The sequence below is a fragment of the Lathamus discolor genome, chromosome 4 (assembly GCF_037157495.1).
Source record: "Lathamus discolor isolate bLatDis1 chromosome 4, bLatDis1.hap1, whole genome shotgun sequence".
In the NCBI taxonomy this organism is placed as follows: domain Eukaryota; kingdom Metazoa; phylum Chordata; class Aves; order Psittaciformes; family Psittacidae; genus Lathamus; species Lathamus discolor.
Genome location: NC_088887.1, coordinates 780,153 through 801,363, shown reverse-complemented (window position 1 = coordinate 801,363; position 21,211 = coordinate 780,153). Strand labels below are relative to the sequence as shown.

Sequence of the window (21,211 nt, the reverse complement as noted above, 5' to 3'; positions counted from 1 at the left end):
CTTCAGCTTTATATTGTCATACCTTGTCAGCTAATCTCGATTTCCTTGTGAGCAACATACCCTACCATTTAAGTAAAAATGGTTTTCAGGCAAAATATGTCCTTTCAGATGTTACAACATTTTGTGAAACAACATAATGCAATGTGACTGATGCAGATGGATATGCTCCATAAAGCTGAGAGATTTAGATATGTAGTTTTTCCCCCGAAATCACTTCATAAAGAAGTTTTGTTTAAAATATCACTTTAAAATCTTATTTAAATTCCTTGGAATAGGTAGAAAATTTATTTAAACTTCTACATAAAAGGCTTTTTACCTGAATGTTTAGGGATTTTCTATGTGCAATGCTTTTGTCAGTCTAGTACACTGGGGAAAAAATAAGTATATAGTCTATAATAAAGAACCTAGCTAATGTTTCCCTTTTTACTCCCCTCCCTGAAGAAAGAGAAATGCTTTAGTGGGATCAATAGTTATAAATCATAGCAAATTATTTGAGATTTTATTTCATCTACTTTTATTACAATGTCCCTGCCATCTGCTGTACATGTTGAGCTCATTACACTAATTCATTTCGCAACCTACAAACTCCGAGTGAGAGATGTCAGAGGGCAATTGATTAAGGGATATCTGTTCTCTTACACCTTTTTCTTTAATTTCTCTCCTTAAGGATTTCAGGTTGAGCAAGTGAGCTGACACGATAATGGGGCCTCAGGTCTGGAGATAAATGAGACCTGTGACTTTGTGCATTCATAAATATCAGAACATCATTTCACCGGGTGGTGATGGGAGGGGCAGTCAGTGTCAGCTGTTTGTTAGTACAAATCTAAAGGCCTGAGGTTGTTTCTCTTCTTAAAAGCCAGAAGATTACAGATGTTTGTCATATAAATGATAGCTCAATCCAGGAATCTACCTTGCATACACCCCTTATTATCTATAGTTGAAAGAATTTTGTGTGATGGGAGTAGGACAAAGAGGAAAAGTAGAACAATCAAAACTCTGAAAGGTCTTCTAATATAGCATATGTTATTACTTATTTGCACTGTATTGACTGTGTACCTACCACAAAATAAGAACTGTTTACTCCCAAACTTTTTAACTCTAAAGTGTATATATCCTCTATATCCTCACACTCTTGCCTTCCACAGCACTAAGCTAATATTAAGCTATGAAGGTTATAGGTGCTTGAACAAAAAAAAGAAAATCCATCACCTTGTCTCCATTAGTTCAAGACAGTGTCAAGAAGAAGTGAACGAGACATGTCATAAATATTAGAAACTTGCTTTGTAACCTTAGAGCAATCAGTTCAAGTATGACAGCAACTTGAATATTTAATAACTAACGCAAACTTTACAACTGCAACTTGAGCTTCATCACATTTTGACCTATTTATAATTAACTTGTCCATCATGTCTGAGGTCCTGACACTATACATACAGCTGAGTAACAGTTACACACATGAGCAGTTCACTGAATTCAGTGGAAAACCATGAGAAATCTTATTTAGTGGCTACTGGTGCTGGATCCTAAATGCAGACAGGCATGCATGAATACCTCAGTCTGAGATCCTCTTTAAGGTCAGGGCAGCATTTTAGCACAAGGTTCCTTATCAGTGCTCCAGGACTGAAGAAGTCTTTCCCAGCACAATGCCTACTATTCATGAAATAAAACCACCTGGGCTAGGAAAAAAGGCTTCATTAAGCTGGACAACACCAAATAGCTGAGGTCAATGACTTTGAACTGTGGCCCTGCATTTTCTGCATGTGTTTTTGAAGGCTTGGATCTCTGCAACATGCTCTTAGTTGCATTTGTCTACAACTTGAGTCTAGCTTGTGGCCCCTTTTGAGTTCCAGTTATCACAGCCTTCAAACGCAAGCCTAGTTGCTGTCAAATTGCACTATCCCCATGTGCCTCATCACATTGTTTCCCGTGTGCAGCAAAGTGCTCAGATTGCCATTTTCTCCTTTGAAGACAAACTTAACTTCCATTTATTTGGGTAAAATAGTGCTTGATCAGTCTTAGTTTTCTGTAACATTTTATATAAGCCAACGACTACTTCAAACACCAGTTCTGCTGATTCTCATGCACGTACTTCACACTAAAGCCAAATGGCATATAACAGAAATCTTTGTTAAACTTACTGTGAGTGGTACCTTTCATATACTTAATGAATTTGATGGCTGAGAGCTTTACTGCTATAATACCTCCAAATATCTGCAATGGGTATATTCTACTTCTGTTCAAGAAAACATCAGATGCTGCATGGCATGACACCCCCCAACCTGGTTGCATCATTTTGTGCATCTAGTTGCCACAGCACACAAGCTCCTGTTTTGCCTGTTATTAGGCACTTCACAGCTCCAGTGCTAATTGCACAAATCGATTCACTTACAGCCAGCCAGCACAACAGAAAGCTGTGCAACAATGGAGACAAAAACACTGCAGTAAGGCATTGCAACTGGTTTACTGATGGATGCTGAATAAAAGTGCCAGCTGTGTCTTGTCAAAAGGAACAACTGAAAAAGAAAATCCCAACAAGGACTTTGTGAATTCAGAGGCATTTTGGTGTCTGTAGGGAAGAAAACAGCAGAAAGGATTACCAAGAGCTTCCCTACCCACTAGGTCATGCCACCACCTTGTGTTGAGGTGTGAGGTGCCATTCCACTTTTATTGCTACTGCACTTTGTATAATATGGGATTTACTGCTGCATTAAGGACAGAAAACTTCTTTTCTCTCTTTGACAGAGCTTCAGTTAGTCATACAGTACCCACGTCTCTCCAGTGGGTTTTTTCTACAGCTTACTGAACTTGCTGCACTGAATAGGCACTGCTAAGAGCATGGCAACTGAGTCAGGAGTCTGACCGCTGGGTAACTATTTTGCTGTAAATAAACTCCTTTATAGAATGCAGTCTCAGGAGAGTTTGTCTCCAATTGGCACAGACTGTGAAACATATCCTTTCCTTGCAACACAGGGAGAAAAAGTAATACCCTTCTACTATAGCCTCCCCTGTAGCAATCTAATACATTCTTACTGGCATAGTCAAAGCCACTGGCTACCAACTGGAGCTGTTTTGAAGGCTCTCAGGACCTGTGCAGAGATGATGAATGCAGGGCACATGGGAGACAAGCCCGTTACATTCAGGCAGTCTCCACAAAAGAGATCCCAAAAAGAGTTTAATGCCATCTTCCTCTGTGGGAAATAGACACGTGCAGCTTTGTCACCATGATGTGCCCTGCAATTTGTCCAGCTTCCCCCTGTAGACCTCTTGCCCCTTGTGCAGCCTCCTGGACAAACCTATGGTGCTCGCCTTCACTGACACAGCTAAGCCTTTCTTTCTCAGGGTCCAAAACTCTGATCTAAAGCTTCATTCCACGGGTCAGCTCCTGGAGCTAAAGGGGGCTGTGTAAGGCAGAGGCAAATATTCCAAAGTCCCAGTCCAGGGGGCTCAGTAATTTAATAAGAACAAATAAAGAATAGAAAAAAAAAATATTATCAGGAGCATCTTAGTGGATTAGCACCTCACATATTGAAAGCATTACTGAGTCTACATATTGCAGCATGCAGCGTGAACATCTTGCTTGAATATGAGCACGGGTAATACTGCAAACCACATAGGAGTTAAGTTTAAGATGACTGAGGTCCACAGTTAGCTTAAAGAGCCAAAGTCATGATTTGTAGACATGGCAGATTAATGTGCTTTACCAAGACTCAAATGTAACATCATGTATATAATGCAATTAGAAGGCTGTGTCTCTATTAATACTGTAGGCAAAACGCAAAGATAAGCTTCTGAGAAGCAGTAGGAGTTTAATAATTATTTATACTTTCATCCTGTCTCTGAGAACTCATGGACTTGGAAATTTGAGCATTTGAGAAGCATGTGCACTAATGAGTGTGTTATTGATTTTCCCTCAAATTCCACATCTCAGTGTACCTTGCTCGGTTTACATGACAGCCTAAGAGTCTAATAGGACATGACTGTATGCTGAGGAGGTCAAAAAGGAGAATATGCAGCAATCGGGTGCCATGACTGAAAAGTAAATGAGAAGTAGACTTTCTTCCATATGTGTTTATCTTCTCCCAGAGCAGTGGCATGCCAGGCACCCAGCAAGTGTGACGCAAAGGAATTGATTCCTGCTCCCCATTCATACGAATGATGATAATCGTACTGTAGATAGCTACATGTTGTTAGTTCCACATTAAATTAATTAATTAAATTAAATTAATTAGTGTTAAAATTGTGGCCCATTTTTAGTCTTGTGCACTGTGCAGAAATAGTCACATTAAATAAAAAGGGGGAAAAAAAGAAAAACAACAACAAAAGTCCTCGAGAAACTAAAACCCCAACCTAACACTGGCAAATAACCTAGGAACCAATGCAGTGAGGCACACTTCATACAGAACTCCTTCATAGTTCTCTTTATTCTTTTTATTACATTGCATGAGTCTTGTTTTCTTCCTTCAAGAAAGGGTTCAATTCTTGCTTGTTTCTTATTCATTAAAGGGCAAGCAAGAAGCAACCATGTTCAGGGGGGTCAAAGCATGTCAGCTTGCCTACGGATATGTTAAATAAGAACTAAGTATAAGGATTAAAATGGTCAGGTCTGGAAAACTGCCCTAGAGGCAGATGAAGTAAATCAGCTAAAAAGACTTAACTATTGTCTAATTGCAGTAGCTATTTATAGAATTGAATATGGCTGAGGTTTTCTTTGCTAGCCATGCTTAGCAATTTGCAACTAATGAGTCTCTAAAACCTGAGCTTTGGTATATTTTGGGGGACAGTGTTCAAGAATGGATTAGTGTGTGCTTACACAGAAATGCATACAACTATATAACTATAGTACTGCATGTGCTGTGACTGAGGGGTGAGTTGTCAAGACTAGTTCTTTATGTGGTATGTTTCATTGTAACTGATCATTTAATAAACAAACAGAAACCAGTACAAAACAAGCAGCAATAGAGCACGCATTCATTCAGCTGCTAAGACACTTATAAATGGGTGTGTGAAGACCTTTGTTTTCCAAAGGCGCACCTCAGTCTACATGACCCATTCAACCCTCGAGTCCTTTCTGTATTCAAACTCAGAAATATCTGGTATCATGATAAAGTTTTCAATAATTGATACAGATGAGTTTGCGTCCTACACCATTTTAGTTAATAGAGAGCTCCAGGGAGCCAAGAATTTGCTTGTTGTATATTCGTTCATTATTCACTTAAAGAACATGGCCATTTGCCAATAGGAACTGAAATGAAATCACCACCTTCACACAGGCAATCCAACAACCCTCCAGTTGCAATGACATTCAGTTACTAATGGGTTAGTTCAGTTTTAATCTGCTGCCTAGAGATGAATAACATTAATTATTGTAATTGGTAGTGACAGTAATGGGTGCAACATTTCCAGGGCTAATTTACTCTACTTTTGTATCATGCTAATGTGGCTATTCTGCTTCAGTACACAAGATAACTAAAGCTAGCTCAAATGTCTTTCTACTGTACAACACTGTGCAGCACCTTCATGTCCTAAGACTCGCAATGTACAAAATGGTACGGAGTTGCTGATCTTAAGCAATTGACTAGACACAACATCCTTGTCTAAGTATGAGCCGGCTTCAGTGTGCCCTTGCAGCCCAGAAAGCCAACTGTATCTTGGGCTGCATCAAAAGCAGCGTGACCAGCAGGTCGAAGGAGGTGATCCTGCCCCTCTACTCTGCTCTTGTGAGACCTCACCTGGAGCATTGTGTGCAGTTCTGGTGTCCTCAGCATAAAAAGGACATGGAACTGCTGGAACAAGTCCAGAGGAGGCCACGAGGATGATCAGGGGACTGGAGCACCTCCTGTATGCAGACAGGCTGAGAAAGTTGGGGCTGTTCAGCCTGGAGAAGAGAAGGCTGCGTGGGGACCTCATAGCAGCCTTCCAGTACCTGAAGGGGACCTGTAAGGATGCTGGCAAGGGACTCCCCATTAGGGACTGCAGTGATAGGAAAATGGAGGTAAAAAAAAAGTCCCAGCTATTTTGGCCTAGCAGCACATGCCATCTTAAATACTAGAAGGAGCTCCCATTCACAGAAATTGGATTTAAGGCTGTTCTCATGAGTTAGTTACAATAGATTACGTTTTTATATCCTGACCAGGAAACAAAAAAGGTCATGAAACAAACAATCAAAAATAATAAAAACATATTTTTAAATTCGGTCTGAGTGCTTCCAAAAAGGCTTTTATGAAAATAAATCAGTATCAGGATTACATTAAATTCTTCTTTATCAGTTTTTCAAACTTCTGACATTTTAACTGTTTTTTTACTTCAATTTAATGAAACTTGATACCATTTAAAATGGCATCCTATTTAAAATTATATGTATATTCATACACAGAGTAAGCTAAATTTCTGACTTCTGCAGAATATATGGAAGACAGCACAGTTCCTACCAAAGCCAAGAGTGCCTTACACCTGAAGACTACTGACATTTGTGATGAAAGAAAACATATGCTACCTAGAGAAGTGCACAGAACAAGTCTCTGAGTAGAGGGAGTGATTGAATCTAGGGACAGATCCATCCACCTGTCTGACAACTAAGAAGGGACAGACAGAGAATGGGAAGTGAGCATTTGGCTTACCAAGTCCAGCTCACAGCTGGCACATGCCCTTGTCAACACGCTGTGTCAGAAGGAGTTAAGCTCCCACTAGTCCCCTCTGGATGCTCCAGAGCCTCCTTCTTCTGGTGTTCAGAATCCTTCCTCTCCTAATTTATTCATTGCCTGTTTAGACTCATTTGTTCCTGAGCCAACATCGTCCTTTGGCTTAAATCACCCTCCTTCCTTGGTGTTTATCGTTCTGATGTATTTATAGATAGCAATCAGATCCCCTCTCGGCTTTCATTTTGCTAGGCTAAACAAGCCAACTTTTCCCCGGTCTCCTCTGCTAAGACAGGCACTCTATTCCCCCCCATTATCCTCTTAGTCTTTCTCCACATCCGTTCCTGTGCTATCTGTAAGCTTACGGTAAGAAGCTGTGACACCCACTTGAGGATGGATGTCTCTCTTTTAGGTGCTGTGCTGGCAGGTGGTCAGAATGAAGGTCCTCACTCCACGGAGTAGTGGGGGTCCCTACTGACCAGTAGATGGGTGCAATCCAGAGTGAAGTCAGGGGGGCTGAGCAGGGGCTACATACCTGTGCCTATTAGGTTCAGATGCTGTTATCACTGGGGCTTCAGCCCTGCTGACCATTGGCATGGCTCATGTGTATGCATGGTTAGCCTGTGACTGCACTTAACAGGACACTCATTATGGGATGCACCTGGAAGATCCATCACAGGATAAAATGTCCTGCACCATGTCAGGCCCGTGGCAATGAGATGTATGCTTCTTGGGAATAACTAAATTAAAAGTGTGCATTAATAGGGCTACTGTTCATATTTTCTGACAATGTATTTCCTCTGTGCTATTTATAAATCTTACATGAAGAATTATTGGTCATATTCGCAGCTGGCATACATTGATGAAGCTTCATTAGCTACAATGAAGCCTATCACTGCACCAGGCAATCAGTTGACTATTTATTAATTATGCTGTAGAACATGCCTTTGAAGGGGATTTTTCTTCCCTCTGTGTAATCCGTCCAACCATATTTCTTCCTTCCCTTTCCCATGGACAAAATACACTCTTCAGATTGTTGCCAAGACCTCTGTGATTCACTATATTGAAATAAACCTACCTTTCTGGAATTTATAGGCAGGGGTGCTATGCTGAGTCTGATTAATCTAAGATTTGAAGGGCTTCAGCCCAGCTATAAGTTTCAGTAAAGAGCTGTAATTACAGGTTAAGTATAGCAATTCCAGATTGCTGAACATTGCTGTATTGATCCCTTTAAACCATTAAATATGGAAGTTCAAAATCATGCACAAAGGCAACATTTTTTGAAATCCCAGTAATTTAGGAGTGTTATCTTTCTGAATGTGGTGAGATGGGAGAGCACTTGTCTAAGTAATGGCTTCTCTCTGCTGGAGAGACTCAAGAGCAGGATTCACAACTAGGACTTTCATTTTAGTTAGCTGCTCCAAGTGCAGGAAACCTCTCCCTTCTTCCACAAGAGCTAAGTAAAAGATAAGATAGGGACTATGATGTGCTGTTGACCAGCTGGAAGCCTAATTATTATGTAATGGAAAAACATGTTATCAGTGTGATGTAGAAGTCTTGTCTCCTCAAGGTTATTTAGAGCACCCCCAGGATGCTCTCATCTGGTTTGGATACTCCCTTTCCCACTGAGGCCTCCTGTCCCATCTCATGCTGGCAGAGCCACTGCTCACAGCAGCTGTACAAGGCCACCCATGATAATGGTGGGAAAGAGGATAGTGCAGTTCTTGAGTCTTCTGCTTTAAGGTGTAAGGGGAGGCATGATGGGGAAGATGGGGTAGTTGTGTGTGCCTGTCTGAGCTAAAACATGACAAAACAACAGTGACAATTTTGGTATTTGTATAAATGCATTCTATAAGATCAGGGGTGTTGCCTCTTTGTGCCTGTAATCATATTAAAAGTGCCATGCAGTCTTTCCTGTAAGCTAGAATATTGGTATTATGTGTCATCTGTGCAAAACACTTATAAGATCTGGTCCATAATTACAGCTTTCTAACATCACACAAGAACATTCCCTGGACCTACTAATTGTGTTGCCCTTTATGGTCCATCTTATTGATTAAACATCTGTTAGTGTTTTGGTGAAATGAGAATCCACTTGCAATGCAATGTGTCTGGTATATTAAATTCCGTATAAGTCAGACCTAACTACAAGTTTGAGATACATGTATTGTATCTATCTCCTTAATTGTATCTTAGCGTCTTTTGCCTCTGTTTGTTATTTGCACTGTTTGCTGGAAGGCAGGAGAGTGTCCTGATGACTTTTTTACAGAAAAGTCAAATTATACTCCCTTAATTCTTTTGTCACACTTAACCCATTTCAGGTGAACAAATGCTTGGGAACTTTGCAAAGTAATAACTTAATACAGACTGTTATCTTTTTTCATATGTCACGATCCAATTACACAGTAAATTTTATCCTTTGTGGCCACGTCAGAGAAACTGATGTATGAAGTGAGATAGGAAGAGGGAAAAAACCCCAACCAAAAAGCCAGCACAAAAACCATAAAGACTTTTTAATTAGACATTCTTAATTGTGAAGAATTTCCTGTTCAAGGAGGAGAAAAAAGAAGGATCTTTGAGCAAGATCCCTCAGCTCCTACTCTTCATAACTCAAATTAAAATGAAAAAGATGTTAGTGGGCTGGTAACCTCTGGGAAATTAAAGGAGTAGCTCTTTCAAAGGGCCTGCAGAGAAGCAAGGCAGAGTCTGTCTCTCTTTCCATTCTCCGTGCTTACTAAAATTTTAGTTCTTCACAAAAGAAATCCAAAAGCTGTCACAAATAGAGAAGAGTCTGTTTCGCTGCTGTCCAATGCAATTTCAAACCGACTTCTCCTTCCTTTATCTCATTTGATGACTGATAAAATCTTGACAATATTAAAAAATAATCTGAGTCCTATTGCATGACTTGTTTTCCTGCTGCATGTCTTATGTATATTGATCAGAGAAATGAAAAAATGCTAATATCCATACGTTGTCACATCAAGAAAATGTGGACCACTTATTTTCCCAAATTATATTATGTCTGGATGATTTTGCGGAGATCTGGGAGCTGAGCTTGCATTCACTTTCGAGATGAAATGAACTGACCCAACAAAGAAGGAAAATTAAATTACTCCTATCCATATTTTATCCTTTTGACATTTACTTTCAGTGCCCCTCCTTCCATCATCTCCTTCAGTCTGACAGTTACAGTATCACCACTGAAATGCTGCCTAGCAAGAAAAATAACCCTTTTATTTGTCTCTGCTCCAGACATGGATGAAGTCAAAGAGGGTCCTTCTGCCAAATTAGGGAGGTTTTATCAGGTCCTTTACCATTTATGGATGAGAACAGAAAGTTTAATGCAGTGTTTTGAGGGCTTATGCTCCTACTTAAGTGTTTTAGAGTCTAACTTGGAGTATAAGAACAACCTCTCTAGCTTCAGACAGAAAACACACTTGCTTAAGAGAACACAATCAGGTGTTTTGCTGGACCAAGGCCTTTAAGCTTTTTCTAAACCCACACTTCAAGAAAACTACTGGGGAGATGCGCACTACTGTGACTGCCAAGCAGCAAAATGAACACGCCGAGGGAACAACAGCAAGAACAAAAAGCCACTTCTGGATTTCAATCACCATCCCAATTGAAAAATTAACAATAGAAAAATTAAGCTAGCAGACCTGAGACTGTCTGAAAACTAAAACCTTAAACACGATACTGTTCAAAGTATTTGCCATTCCCAAAACCAAACAGACTTAATTCCTCCATTAACATCTGTGCCTTTGTACAAAACAATTCCTGCAATAACTTTGGCACACAAAAGTTGTAAGAGCATCAAATCAGCTCCAGAAGTTCCTATTTTGACTCAATGGAGAGTAGGTAGCACACTGGTAGTAACACTCAAAGTCTGCTCTTTCTTCTGCTGCAGAGGTTTGATTGTATAGACACTGTCAGTGATGAAGTATCAGTGATTTCAAACCTCAGGGTCAGAGCCATTTCTACACCTCAAAATTAAACCGGACATCTAAACATCTTTAAAATACTGTGCTGCGAATGCCTGAAGTGTCCACTCTATGAAGACCATCTCCTAAAGGAAAAGATAGAAAATCTGGCTCAACTGAACTGACCACCTTGCCACAGGCAGCTCCTGCAGAAGCTGTCCTCAAGATGCTTCCCACCACTTTTGAAGCAAAATCTATTGTACTGGGTAGCGGGCAGCCCTCACCTTTGTATGAGTACAGGTCTCAGAGCAAAACCCAGACTTTGCCTTTTTAGGCTAAAGCCACATATCGTTGCCTCTGCAAACAGCTGAGTCTAATTTCACTTTACACGAAGCAAACCAAAAATACCATTCGAAAGGCGACAGGTCAGTGCATTAAGCAATTGCACCACTGGTGGGGTTAAGGTGGATAAATTATATAACACTAGAGTTTGACACTAAAAACCACCAGCTGGATCAAGGACATTTCTATCAATTCTGGCTCATTAGATGTAGGACAACAGGGTCAGCTATGTTAAATTTAATCACAGGGCTTCCTAGAGGGTATGGTAAATGTGCTGGCTAATTTTTCATACCATATTCTACATAATATATCACCCACAGCCTGAGAAGTAGCTTGCTTGTGTTTAAAGTATCCACTCTACTTAAGACCAGCTAAGACAAATCTCTATTGTTTTTCAACCAGGATGAGCTAAATTAATCACAAGCATTTACCTCCTTCCTCCCCTATTAAAACCAGAGGGGTTGTAGTTCATGTATGTTAGCACTCAGTTTGGCATCATCTTTTTAATGGAAAAATAAACTGAGCTGTCTATTCTAAATTTAATAAATAAGCAAACAAGATTTTTCTTTGCTGTAGGTACAGAGCCCATGTCCGGAACGGAGAAGGCTAATTAGTTTTAAACTCTCTGGGAGAAACAGTGTCTTTTTGTACTCTGTTTGTAAGGTCCCTAACACAGTGGGGGTCTGTTCTGTTACTACAACTTCCATGCACTACAGTAATAAAAATAATAATACTGTGAAAGTTATTTAACATTGAGTCGTCTCGGGTGAACTCCATCTCGCCTCCAGAAGGTCCATTGTCCCTCACAGAACAGTGCCACGCATGAAGAATGGTATGAACAACTTTTATGCTACTGATACTGCTCTTCTGATGCACGGGATTTTACAATAGTTAGCATAAAAACTAGTGTGATACGGCAGCAACGGGTAGTACCCTCCCTTCCTTCTGCTGCCAATATTCTTCCTCAAAACAGGCTCCACATGGTTCCACTGGAGGAACAAGGTACTGCACGTGCTGTGGTGCCAGACCAGAAAGAGACAACGGGCTGTGCTGGTTAGGGGTGTCATGGGAAGCAGTTAGTAGGAGCCAAGTGGGAGGTGTGAGCTCCATATTTGAGAGGCTAATCATTGCTGTGAACTGTGTGGCAGATGAAAATCTGAGGACCCTCTGCCGTCAAAGGTTGGTTCTGGCACCTCATTTGGGAATAAAAAAAGACAAAATAAGGAAAGGCCCACCAAAAAGAGTGGGACTTCTGGCTCCTGAACATTAATGTTGCATCTGAGTTTTGTAAATAACCTGGTTCCAGGAAGCCTCCCTCATGATCTTCAGCGGCTTCCTTAAACCCAAAGGATAATTAATTTTCATCACCTTCAACCTCCTCCTCTTCCTTTTACAACAAAAAAAAAGTAAAACTAAGGGTAAATGAAAGATTGCTAATTACCTACTTTAGGCACATCCAGTCTATTGAAAGGTCCATGGCATGAAGCACTCATGAAAAAGGTATTGCCTTGCCAATTCCATGCGACAAACTTGATCTAGAGATGACATGACTCCTCACTCCCCTCCTCTCCAGGCTACTGATTCTATAAATTTTCTCAAAGGTACACAAAAATAATGAATGATGAACATGTATTACAACAATGAACTGATTGCACTGAATGTTCGTATTTGAGCCAGGATTTATTTGGGAAATGTTAAGACAGAAGCCTGGTATTATTTCACTGAAGCAAGAAGAAAAAGGGACAAAATACAACATAAACCAGAGAGAAAAGAAGAAGCGGCTGTAGTATAAGCCTACATAATACCCGTAATTCTTACGTACTTGTGAAAGGGGGCAGGTCTCTTAATGCAGTGAAGCAGGTGTAAGCTAGGTTGTAGGTAATGCCTCTAAACTACTTACTCTCTTGGGAAGTGTTGTGAAGACTCTCTAGAGAATTCTGCAATGGCAGGAGATGCCAGATGACACCACACTATGTCTAAGCCTCAGAAGGCTACAATTTAATGCTAAGTGGTGGCTTAGAACCAAATTGCATGCAGGTTGCTGTATCTTCAGAGGGTTCACAGTAGTCTAGTTGGATATCATGACATTGGAGAAGTACCAGCTATTGAAAAGTCAAGCTCAGTTACCAGCAAAGGTATCTGAGATACTATAATTATTACCCCATAATTAATTGTACATCTCAGATGCTCTGGCACAGTAACTAGCAGTTAGGTAGTTTCTTATGAGTGACAATTTTTCAGTAGCAGCGGGTGAGATTTGAAGCCTGACTATGCACTGCTCTGCAATTTGCTGAATTATATACACCAGGTTAAAATGCTAACAGTGTGATTTAGTAGAACTTGACATTTACTTCAGCCCTCCATTTCCCTACTGGCGTATAAAGAAAAACAGCTTGCTTTAAGGTCAGGTGATTATGCTTTTGTATCACTTTTTTTACCCATGGAAGTTCATAGAATCATAGAAGGATTTGGGTTGGAAAGGACCTTAAAGATCACCCAATTCCAACCCCCCTGCCATAAGCAGGGACACCTTCCACTAGACCAGGGTGCTCCAAGCCAGTCCAACCTGGCCTTGAACACTGCCAGGGATGGGGCAGCCACAGCTTCTCTGGGCACCCTGTGCCAGGGCCTCAGCACCCTCACGATACAGAATTTCTTCCTAATGTCTCACCTACTCCCTTTCAGTTTAAAGCCATTATGCCTTGTCCTGTCACTACATGCCCTTGTAAAAAGTCCCTTTGCAGATTTCTTGTAGGTACTGGAAGCTGCTCTAAGGTCTCCCTGGAGCCTTCTCTCCTCCAGGATGAACAACCCCAGTTCCCTGTTTCTTCATAGGAGAGGTGCTCCGGCCCTCTGATCATCTTTGTGGCCCTCCTCTGGATTTGCTCAAGTACGTTCACATCTTTCTTCTATGTGGAGCTCCAGAGCTGAACACGGTACTCTGGGGTGTCATAAGAGTGGAGTAGAAAGGGAGAATCACCTCCCTTGACCTGCTCCTTTGATGCAGCCCAGGATACGGTTGGCTTTCTGGGCTGTGAGCACACACTGCTGGGCCATGTTGAGCTTCTCAACAACTAAGATTCTAGAAATATGTAGAATACCTGGGAGATAACTCGACCACAGGTAATAAGGAAACCTTCAGAAGATACACTTCTTGATTCCCATTAGCCATAAATGGGGAAGTTGCTTTCTGTTTGCAGGAGAGGAGGGGAAAAGGAATAGCATATCCAGCTAACAGAACAGGGGATGGATTAGGCAAGCAGGGCCAGGGAGCTTTCTGGTACAAATCCCTACTGTATTACCAAACCCAGGGCAGCAGTGCTGATTTACACCAGCAGATGAATATCAGACATGAGTTAGTTAGAATTTTGCCCAGACCATCTGTTACAAGATCTCTAAGCTTGAAGTTCCCTGGGGCTCTTTAATGACTAATAGTCAGTTTATTCACGGGTTTTATGCCTACTCCAAAAGACAACACGCCACGGGGTTTGTAGAACATGGATACTCCTAACCTCATGCTGAGGTGTTGATTCATTACAGATTTGGCAGAGTATTGATTCATTTCACTGAATAACCAACAACTTTTCTTTAAGCACTCTAACAACTTTAACATTTCCTAGCCCATCTACTGTCCAAATACCTACTTAAAAACTCTGATCAGTTTCTGAGTTCTGCAGATGAACACAACAAGTTTAATTCATCAACAAATACCGTGCATAAACAACTCAGTTCCAAACCCTGAAGAATGGATTAAAAATTTGTGTTTAGACCTATTGGGAGGTTGTTGAATAGATACCATAACTTTATACTACTGAAGAAATTTTACTGTTCAGTATGCTTTCCATGTCAAGTTCTAGGACAGATTTGAGCTGATACACAAAGAAAGTTTGAAATATACTTCATTTCACATAAAAAGAGTCATTATGGTTCTGGGGTATCATGTCTTCCACACGGCACAATCCTAATATCATGGTTTAGACTCTTAGAAATAACTACAATAAGGAAGGCAGATAATCAGTCTTTCTGTCCAGGATGTCAGCGTTAATTTGCAATTCTGAGGAATCAGTCCGAGTTACTAAAGCACTGTTTTACAGGTATTAAAAAATATCTGTAAGCCTCCTCTCCATTTATTTTAGACTGAGGACCCTGAGCTCATGACTACACAAGGACTTGTTACGTTACTAATCCTGGTGACCCAGATGAGTCATTGGACGGCTGCAAACAGACAGTAGGCATTGTCAGTGCTCTATCAGTGATTTGATTTGGTCAGTAACAAAACATCCCTGCCATTTGAAGGCCTGTTCGTGACTCTTACCAAATGGATCAATGGTGTCAGTTCACTGCCTGGCAGACATGTGTCTAGATCCACTTTTGTCATCCTTATGGTGCATCTGGTGAGTGAATTTCACTTCTGCCTGAAAAGAATCTGCCTGTCTGCAGACGCGACACCCATTTTGTACTCAGCTGTTGGCAGCCAATACACAGTTCTCTCACGGACCTTCATTTTCTCTCAGTTAACAGTCAAACATATAGTATAGACACTACTAACGAACCAGAACCTAATAGTCTAACGAGATTTTTAGTTTATTTTTTCCTTTAGTAACGGATGGATGGTAGGCACCAATATAATAGGAAGAATGCCTTTCTTCCCTTTACCTCCCAGTTGTGGGATCTGACGCTGACACGGGGACAGGGGTGTTATGTGCCTTCTGTGGAACCCTCTGAAAAAGCATAGATGGTTTTCATGGCAGCTTGAGAGAAAAAATAAGAAAAGGCCTGTGCCCAGACTTTCTTCAGGACACTGGGACAAGCTGCATTACTTGGAGGTTGTCATGGCCAATCCAGATGTCACTGATGCAACACCTGACTTGGAAACATCTGGTAAACTTATCAGCAAACTCAGCAAGGAGGCTTGTGGCTGAGCAAATACAAAGATGGTTCATTTTCTCACACACGGAGTTTGGGGCATATCAGCAAGGTAGTAAGTCAGCACAACTCCCCTTAATGCTATGTCTGCTTTTATAATAAATTTCCAGGTCTATCATTCCACAGCTTTGTGTTTAGGTCATACTGATCCTCTGGCCTGTAAAGGAAAGAGCCATGTCCTTTGTATGTTACTGATGAATCCTCACCGAATTTAACAGGGCAGAACCTTGCTGGTGCTTAAATCAACACAGTAAGAAGACTCTTTACTAAACACAGTGCTGTGCCATGTAGGACAATGTGGATCAGTTGGGAGGAGGGAGGAGACAGACAGGGTAATGCCGAAAGCAGAGGTTAAAAATAAATCATTTTGCAGAATCTTGACTGGTACCTGTTCTTCTCCCTAATGTTTTGTTGGATTTCTTTACACTTTTCAGGGAGAAAGAAAGGAAGATAGAAAGCACTCACCCTTCCTTTCCTGTATGCAGAGAACACTTCTTCTGGAAGTCCATTAGGATGGTACACGGCAGTGTGACACCCCTGTGTTAATTTAAAACTCAGTTGGTGATCTCAAGGCAAACTTAAGGCCACTTCAAATAAAGTGTGTTCATGTGTATATGCACAGGGGAAAAAGTCAGGGGGTTGTGTTAACAGCATTCTGCTTGATAGAGCCTTCACATCCTAAGTACTGTGGCCAGTCCCTATTGTGCTTTCAATTTCCTTGCTTTCTGTTTTCTTAGGAGAACTTTTATTTTTCTAGACTATTATTTTTCAGTTCTAATTTTCAAAGGCCTTCACTATAAGGAGCTTTTTCTCTGCTAACGCACTTGTGGGGGGCCTTTGGCTTTAATTTAACATTCCATCTGGCTTTCTGGGACATCGCTTTAAGTGTAGAATTCCCCCAGGAATAATAAATAATCCATTTTGTTCCCTTTAACATTTGTTGTATGCTGCCTTACTTTCAACCAAGCAGACACATTTAGTGACCATCACTGGCTACCTCTATCAGCAACTCCTCCACTCCCCCATCTCCAAACACAGAAAGTACAAAAAACAGACTTTGCTTCAGAGGTGGCAGTGGTGGGGGAGAACGGTCAAGCCTGTTATTGCCAAAACACAAGATTTGAAGCCAGAGCTCAATGAAAACAAACATGCTGCTGGAAAAGAAGGTGAAAAGTGAATCAAAGTTCTGCTGCCTCAGGCAAAATAATCTCACCATTTGTTTCATCATCTAAGCTTCTCCTCAGGACAGCACTGAGGCAGGTATGTTCATCCTTACTGAGGAGAGCACTTAAGCATATGCTTAGAAGCGAGCAAACATGCAACTTCATTAAAGGCATTTCTTTATATTGGGGCCTAGGCAGTGTGTGGTAAGACAAAACTTGTTTACATTTGTTTTACTGATCAGTCATTTTTTCATTAGCCATCTTAGGAGACAATGCCCTCTTCGACATTTAATCCCTCCTACTTGTTCCTTATTCCGGTTACCCATGGAAAATATATCTGCATGCCTGACTGTCCTCCTTCTCCCTGACCACACAAACACACCTCTGATGTCTAACCTGCCAATGCAATTCTACTGTCTGGCTCCGAGTTTCCCTTCATGTGCACCAAGAGTTACCCATGTGCAGTTGCTAAAGGGTAAGGCAGTGTAAAAACTACAACAGAAAATGGTGTAAACTAAATGTAAATATAAGCGCGAGCATCTCTTTACCACTTTCACCCTGTGCCATCATTTGCTGCACCACCACCACCTTAAATGCACATACCTAACTCTGTTTCTGTGAGGTCCGCTCTCAATCACTTTGCAGAGATGCAGGTGGCAAAGTAAGGTATAAGGCTGTGAAGAAAATAATAATCATGAAGTCCTGGTCTATCCCTGTTACCTGCTGCACATTAGTCTTCAGCAGAACCACTCTGATTTACAGCTGGGTGTGCAAGACACTGGCTAGAAGAGCAGCAGGTATGACTGGCAGACAGTTAGCCCTCTGCAGCTGGTGGTGCAGCTCCTTTTCTGCTGCAGAAGCAGAAATCTGTGCATGGAGAAGGGGACAATGCCCTTCATTCCCTGGAGCTGAGGTACAAGTCTGAGGTAAGTGGGTCAGTGTGCAGCTGGCACCCAACACATGCCTCAAAAGCATTGCACGTTGTTTGCAGAGGGATGAATAGGGTTTGGGCAGCTTCACCTGTGGGCTTTTGTATTTCGGTGTCTTTGGGCACATGGTCACACCCTGGTTACAAGTGATGTAACTCTGGCAAGTCTGATGGGGTTGCATTTGTGTGGCATGGATGGCCTAAGTGTGAAGCAGGACAAGGTGCCATTACCCCATGTTTCCCCAGCTACATCTTCTTTTTTCAGCTGGAAATTCTGAGCTAAAGCATCTCAGGTTCTTGGGCCATTTTTCTGTGGTTTCTGGACAGCCGGCAATGTTTTCTAAGCATCTGAAGACACAGGGATGCTTAGCACATGGCTTATGCATGAGTGCAGGTCAGATCAGCTGTAGAGGTGTAGCCAGTGAACCCAGAGGTTCACTACCAGTGTAGGAAGAGAAAAGGGTCTTGTATTTCTCTCCATGGAAGTCCAGAAAAAAAAGAATAGTTTGGATTGTGGTGATAGAAGGGCCAATTTCTTCTACTTTCACATCATGCTGTATGCAGATCTATGGTTTAGTTAAGATCAGCTGAGTTACAGTTTATATTGGCTGTGTCAAAATCAGGTGCAAGCTTATACCATCCATGTGCGAGTGCCTGACCTGAAAACAATGGGGAAATCCAGAAACCTACCTGCATCATCAAGCTTGTGTGCAAAAATAAAACCATCAGGTAGGGAAAACTGCTCCTGGGGGATGACCACAGAAACGTGCCAGGATCAAGTGCTCTGTTGTGCTGAAGTGCCTGTAACAAACATAATGTCAGTGGACACAGCTGAAGAAATGGCTCAGTTTTCCTTAGACTTTGGCCTGTACCACCAAAAAAGTGTAAGGCTTTTGCTGACTGTAGGGTATATTGTTGCCTGAAAAGCCTGCCTTGTAGAACAGCCTCCAACAGAAGGAAACCTATAAATCCCCTGACTCCATTTCACTTCATGGAGCCCAAATGCCTTCCAGGAGCCATTCAGTGTGTTGTAAACAACTACTAAAATGAAGATGAGGCACTTTTAACCAAAGCACATCACTAATCACCACCCACTGACAACATCAGCCTAAGTGCAGCTCATTTCTTTGAAACCTCACCAAAAACTACTTGAAAACCTGTAGCACCCATCCGAGGACAGCTGCTCAGAAGCTGTGGACAGGAAACCCATCTTTGGGCAGGACCTCCACATCCTCTCCTCAGGGCCAAGTGCATGGACTTTGAACAACTAGGCGAAAGGCAGTGGCCTTACCTGGTATGAGATACCGGGTGAGCTGGTCTTCTCTGGGGCTTAATTTTTTAATCAGGTTGGTTTTATCTCCTTGCTTTCCCCTTACAGCGTTGCTCTCTGAGCTGGGAATCCATAGAGTTGTCTCGTCCCCACACTCTTTTGGAAAGTAACTCTTTCGTGATGTAAAGCCTTCAGGCTCTTCCCTGAGAACCACATTTCTAGCAGATACCTTGGCAACAGACAGTGCCTTCATCTGATCCTTATAAGGCTTTAATCAGAATGATTTTTGAAAACACGGATTAAGCTCCATCTATGCTGTAAAGAAACCATTTTTCATTAAGCCATTTTCAACCAAACTGCATTCACTAAGGACACTAAATCACGCAAACAGAACATAAATCACTTCGAGGCTTTAGAAATCATGTTGGTCACTGATAAAAAAAAAAAAAAAGGGGAAAAAAAAAAGATTAAAGTACACATTTGAAAATGAGCTTAAAAAGGCATCTAAAGAACTGCATCCCCATTGCCCAGCGCAGCTTCATTTAACTGGGCTAAGCCTACGTAAGGCAGCAGGCTTTCAAAACAGAAGTAGAAATTACTAGAAGTGGTCAGGAATATTGGGACTAAACTCTTCTTCTCCCTCCCCCAGAACAGAAAGAAGGCAGTCATCTGTCAAAACCGAAATTGACTGATGGCAAAGGTTTGTTTTCAACAAGTCTCTCAGCTTTTCAAAAAAATCAAAAGAACCTCTGAATGATCAAGAATTGCTGTTTTGACATTTTTTAAAGTGAAAAGTTTTGGTTTCTAGTCGAACGAAACAAGCGAAAACCCCATGTTCCTTTTGTACTAAAAAGAGGCAACTGCTTAGAGAGACCACAAGCAAAATATACTCTTTGAACATTATTAAAGTCAAATATTTAGTTTGGCCCCATCTTGATTTTGTTTTGGAGATTTTCCTCCAAGTTTTAAAAGGACCTTTCATCCCTGGCGGGACGTAGGAAAAATACTGGAATTCTCGAATACCCTGATAGAGCGAGGAGGTTCATTCCCATCCAGGTCCAGTAGCTCTTTCTCTCACTTCAGTTCCACTGGAAGGGCACGCACTGTTTCTTGACTCACTTTAAGATGGCTGAAAAATAGACATGAAGTTACTTGCAGGCTTTAATTCTCAAGAGCCCAGAGACATACAGGTAAGATCCCAACCACAGAAAGTCATATCCTCAGCTTGGGTCAACCAGAACAGCAACTGGGCTGTTCTGGGTCTCAGACTTTATCTCAGACCTCTTGCGTACTAACACAAGCATCTGCTGTGCTAATAAATCAGGCCATATGTCTAAATGCAAATGTGAAATATACTGGCTTAGCTGGTATTGTTCTGTTTTTTTTTCTATTAATATACCTTCTGAGTTCATTTTAAAGAGAAACTAACAAGTCAGCCATTGATTTACCATGGGACCCATTAGCAGCAGGCATTTAAATCTGCAGACCATTTGCTTTAGCTGTATTATGGCCCTGCTGGTATCAATCACCATAACATCACAGACATCAGCAGGGCTGCACCAATTTATATGATCTGAGGATCTGCCTTCTTACCTTTACAGAGGTATCTGCAGTAATTCAGCCTTGATTCTGAGAGGTTATTTGCAGCTGGACCCCTTGTAGAGCCCCACTGAAATGAAATTAGGTGAAGCAATTTCTAAGGCAATTTAAGGCCATTAAACATGACCAAAAAGTGATTAACATTGTTTGTGTGATTTACTGCCCTGGCTCAACACTGTTTGGTTGAAAATGGCTTAGTCAAAAATGCTTTTACATACAGCAGGGAGAGGAATTAATCTGTGCTTTCAAAGACGCTGATTTTAGCCAAATATGGAGGGTCAGATACAGACACTCTGACCATTACCAGTGTAGTGGCCTGACGTGTTCTTCTAAGGAAGAAACACAGGTCTCATTGCACATCTAGCCCTGACACCAGCAGGTCTCCACCAGTAAGCGGTGATGAAGAGTCAGGGCATCCACACGGAAAA

General features: G+C 41.4%; 1 long non-coding RNA gene across 1 annotated transcript in view; it reads right to left on the bottom strand.

Moving 5' to 3' along the window:
- The window catches only part of LOC136012881 (uncharacterized), a 61,725-nt gene extending 40,870 nt beyond the window's left edge, over positions 1-20,855 (bottom strand). The window contains exons 1-6 of the long non-coding RNA XR_010612035.1: positions 20,778-20,855; positions 20,208-20,313; positions 19,206-19,499; positions 18,605-18,715; positions 17,590-17,660; positions 16,289-16,360 (exon numbers count right to left, since the gene is read on the bottom strand). This is a non-coding gene — a long non-coding RNA (uncharacterized LOC136012881). The remainder of the gene's footprint in view (positions 1-16,288; positions 16,361-17,589; positions 17,661-18,604; positions 18,716-19,205; positions 19,500-20,207; positions 20,314-20,777) is intronic.
- Positions 20,856-21,211: the final 356 nt, after the last annotated feature.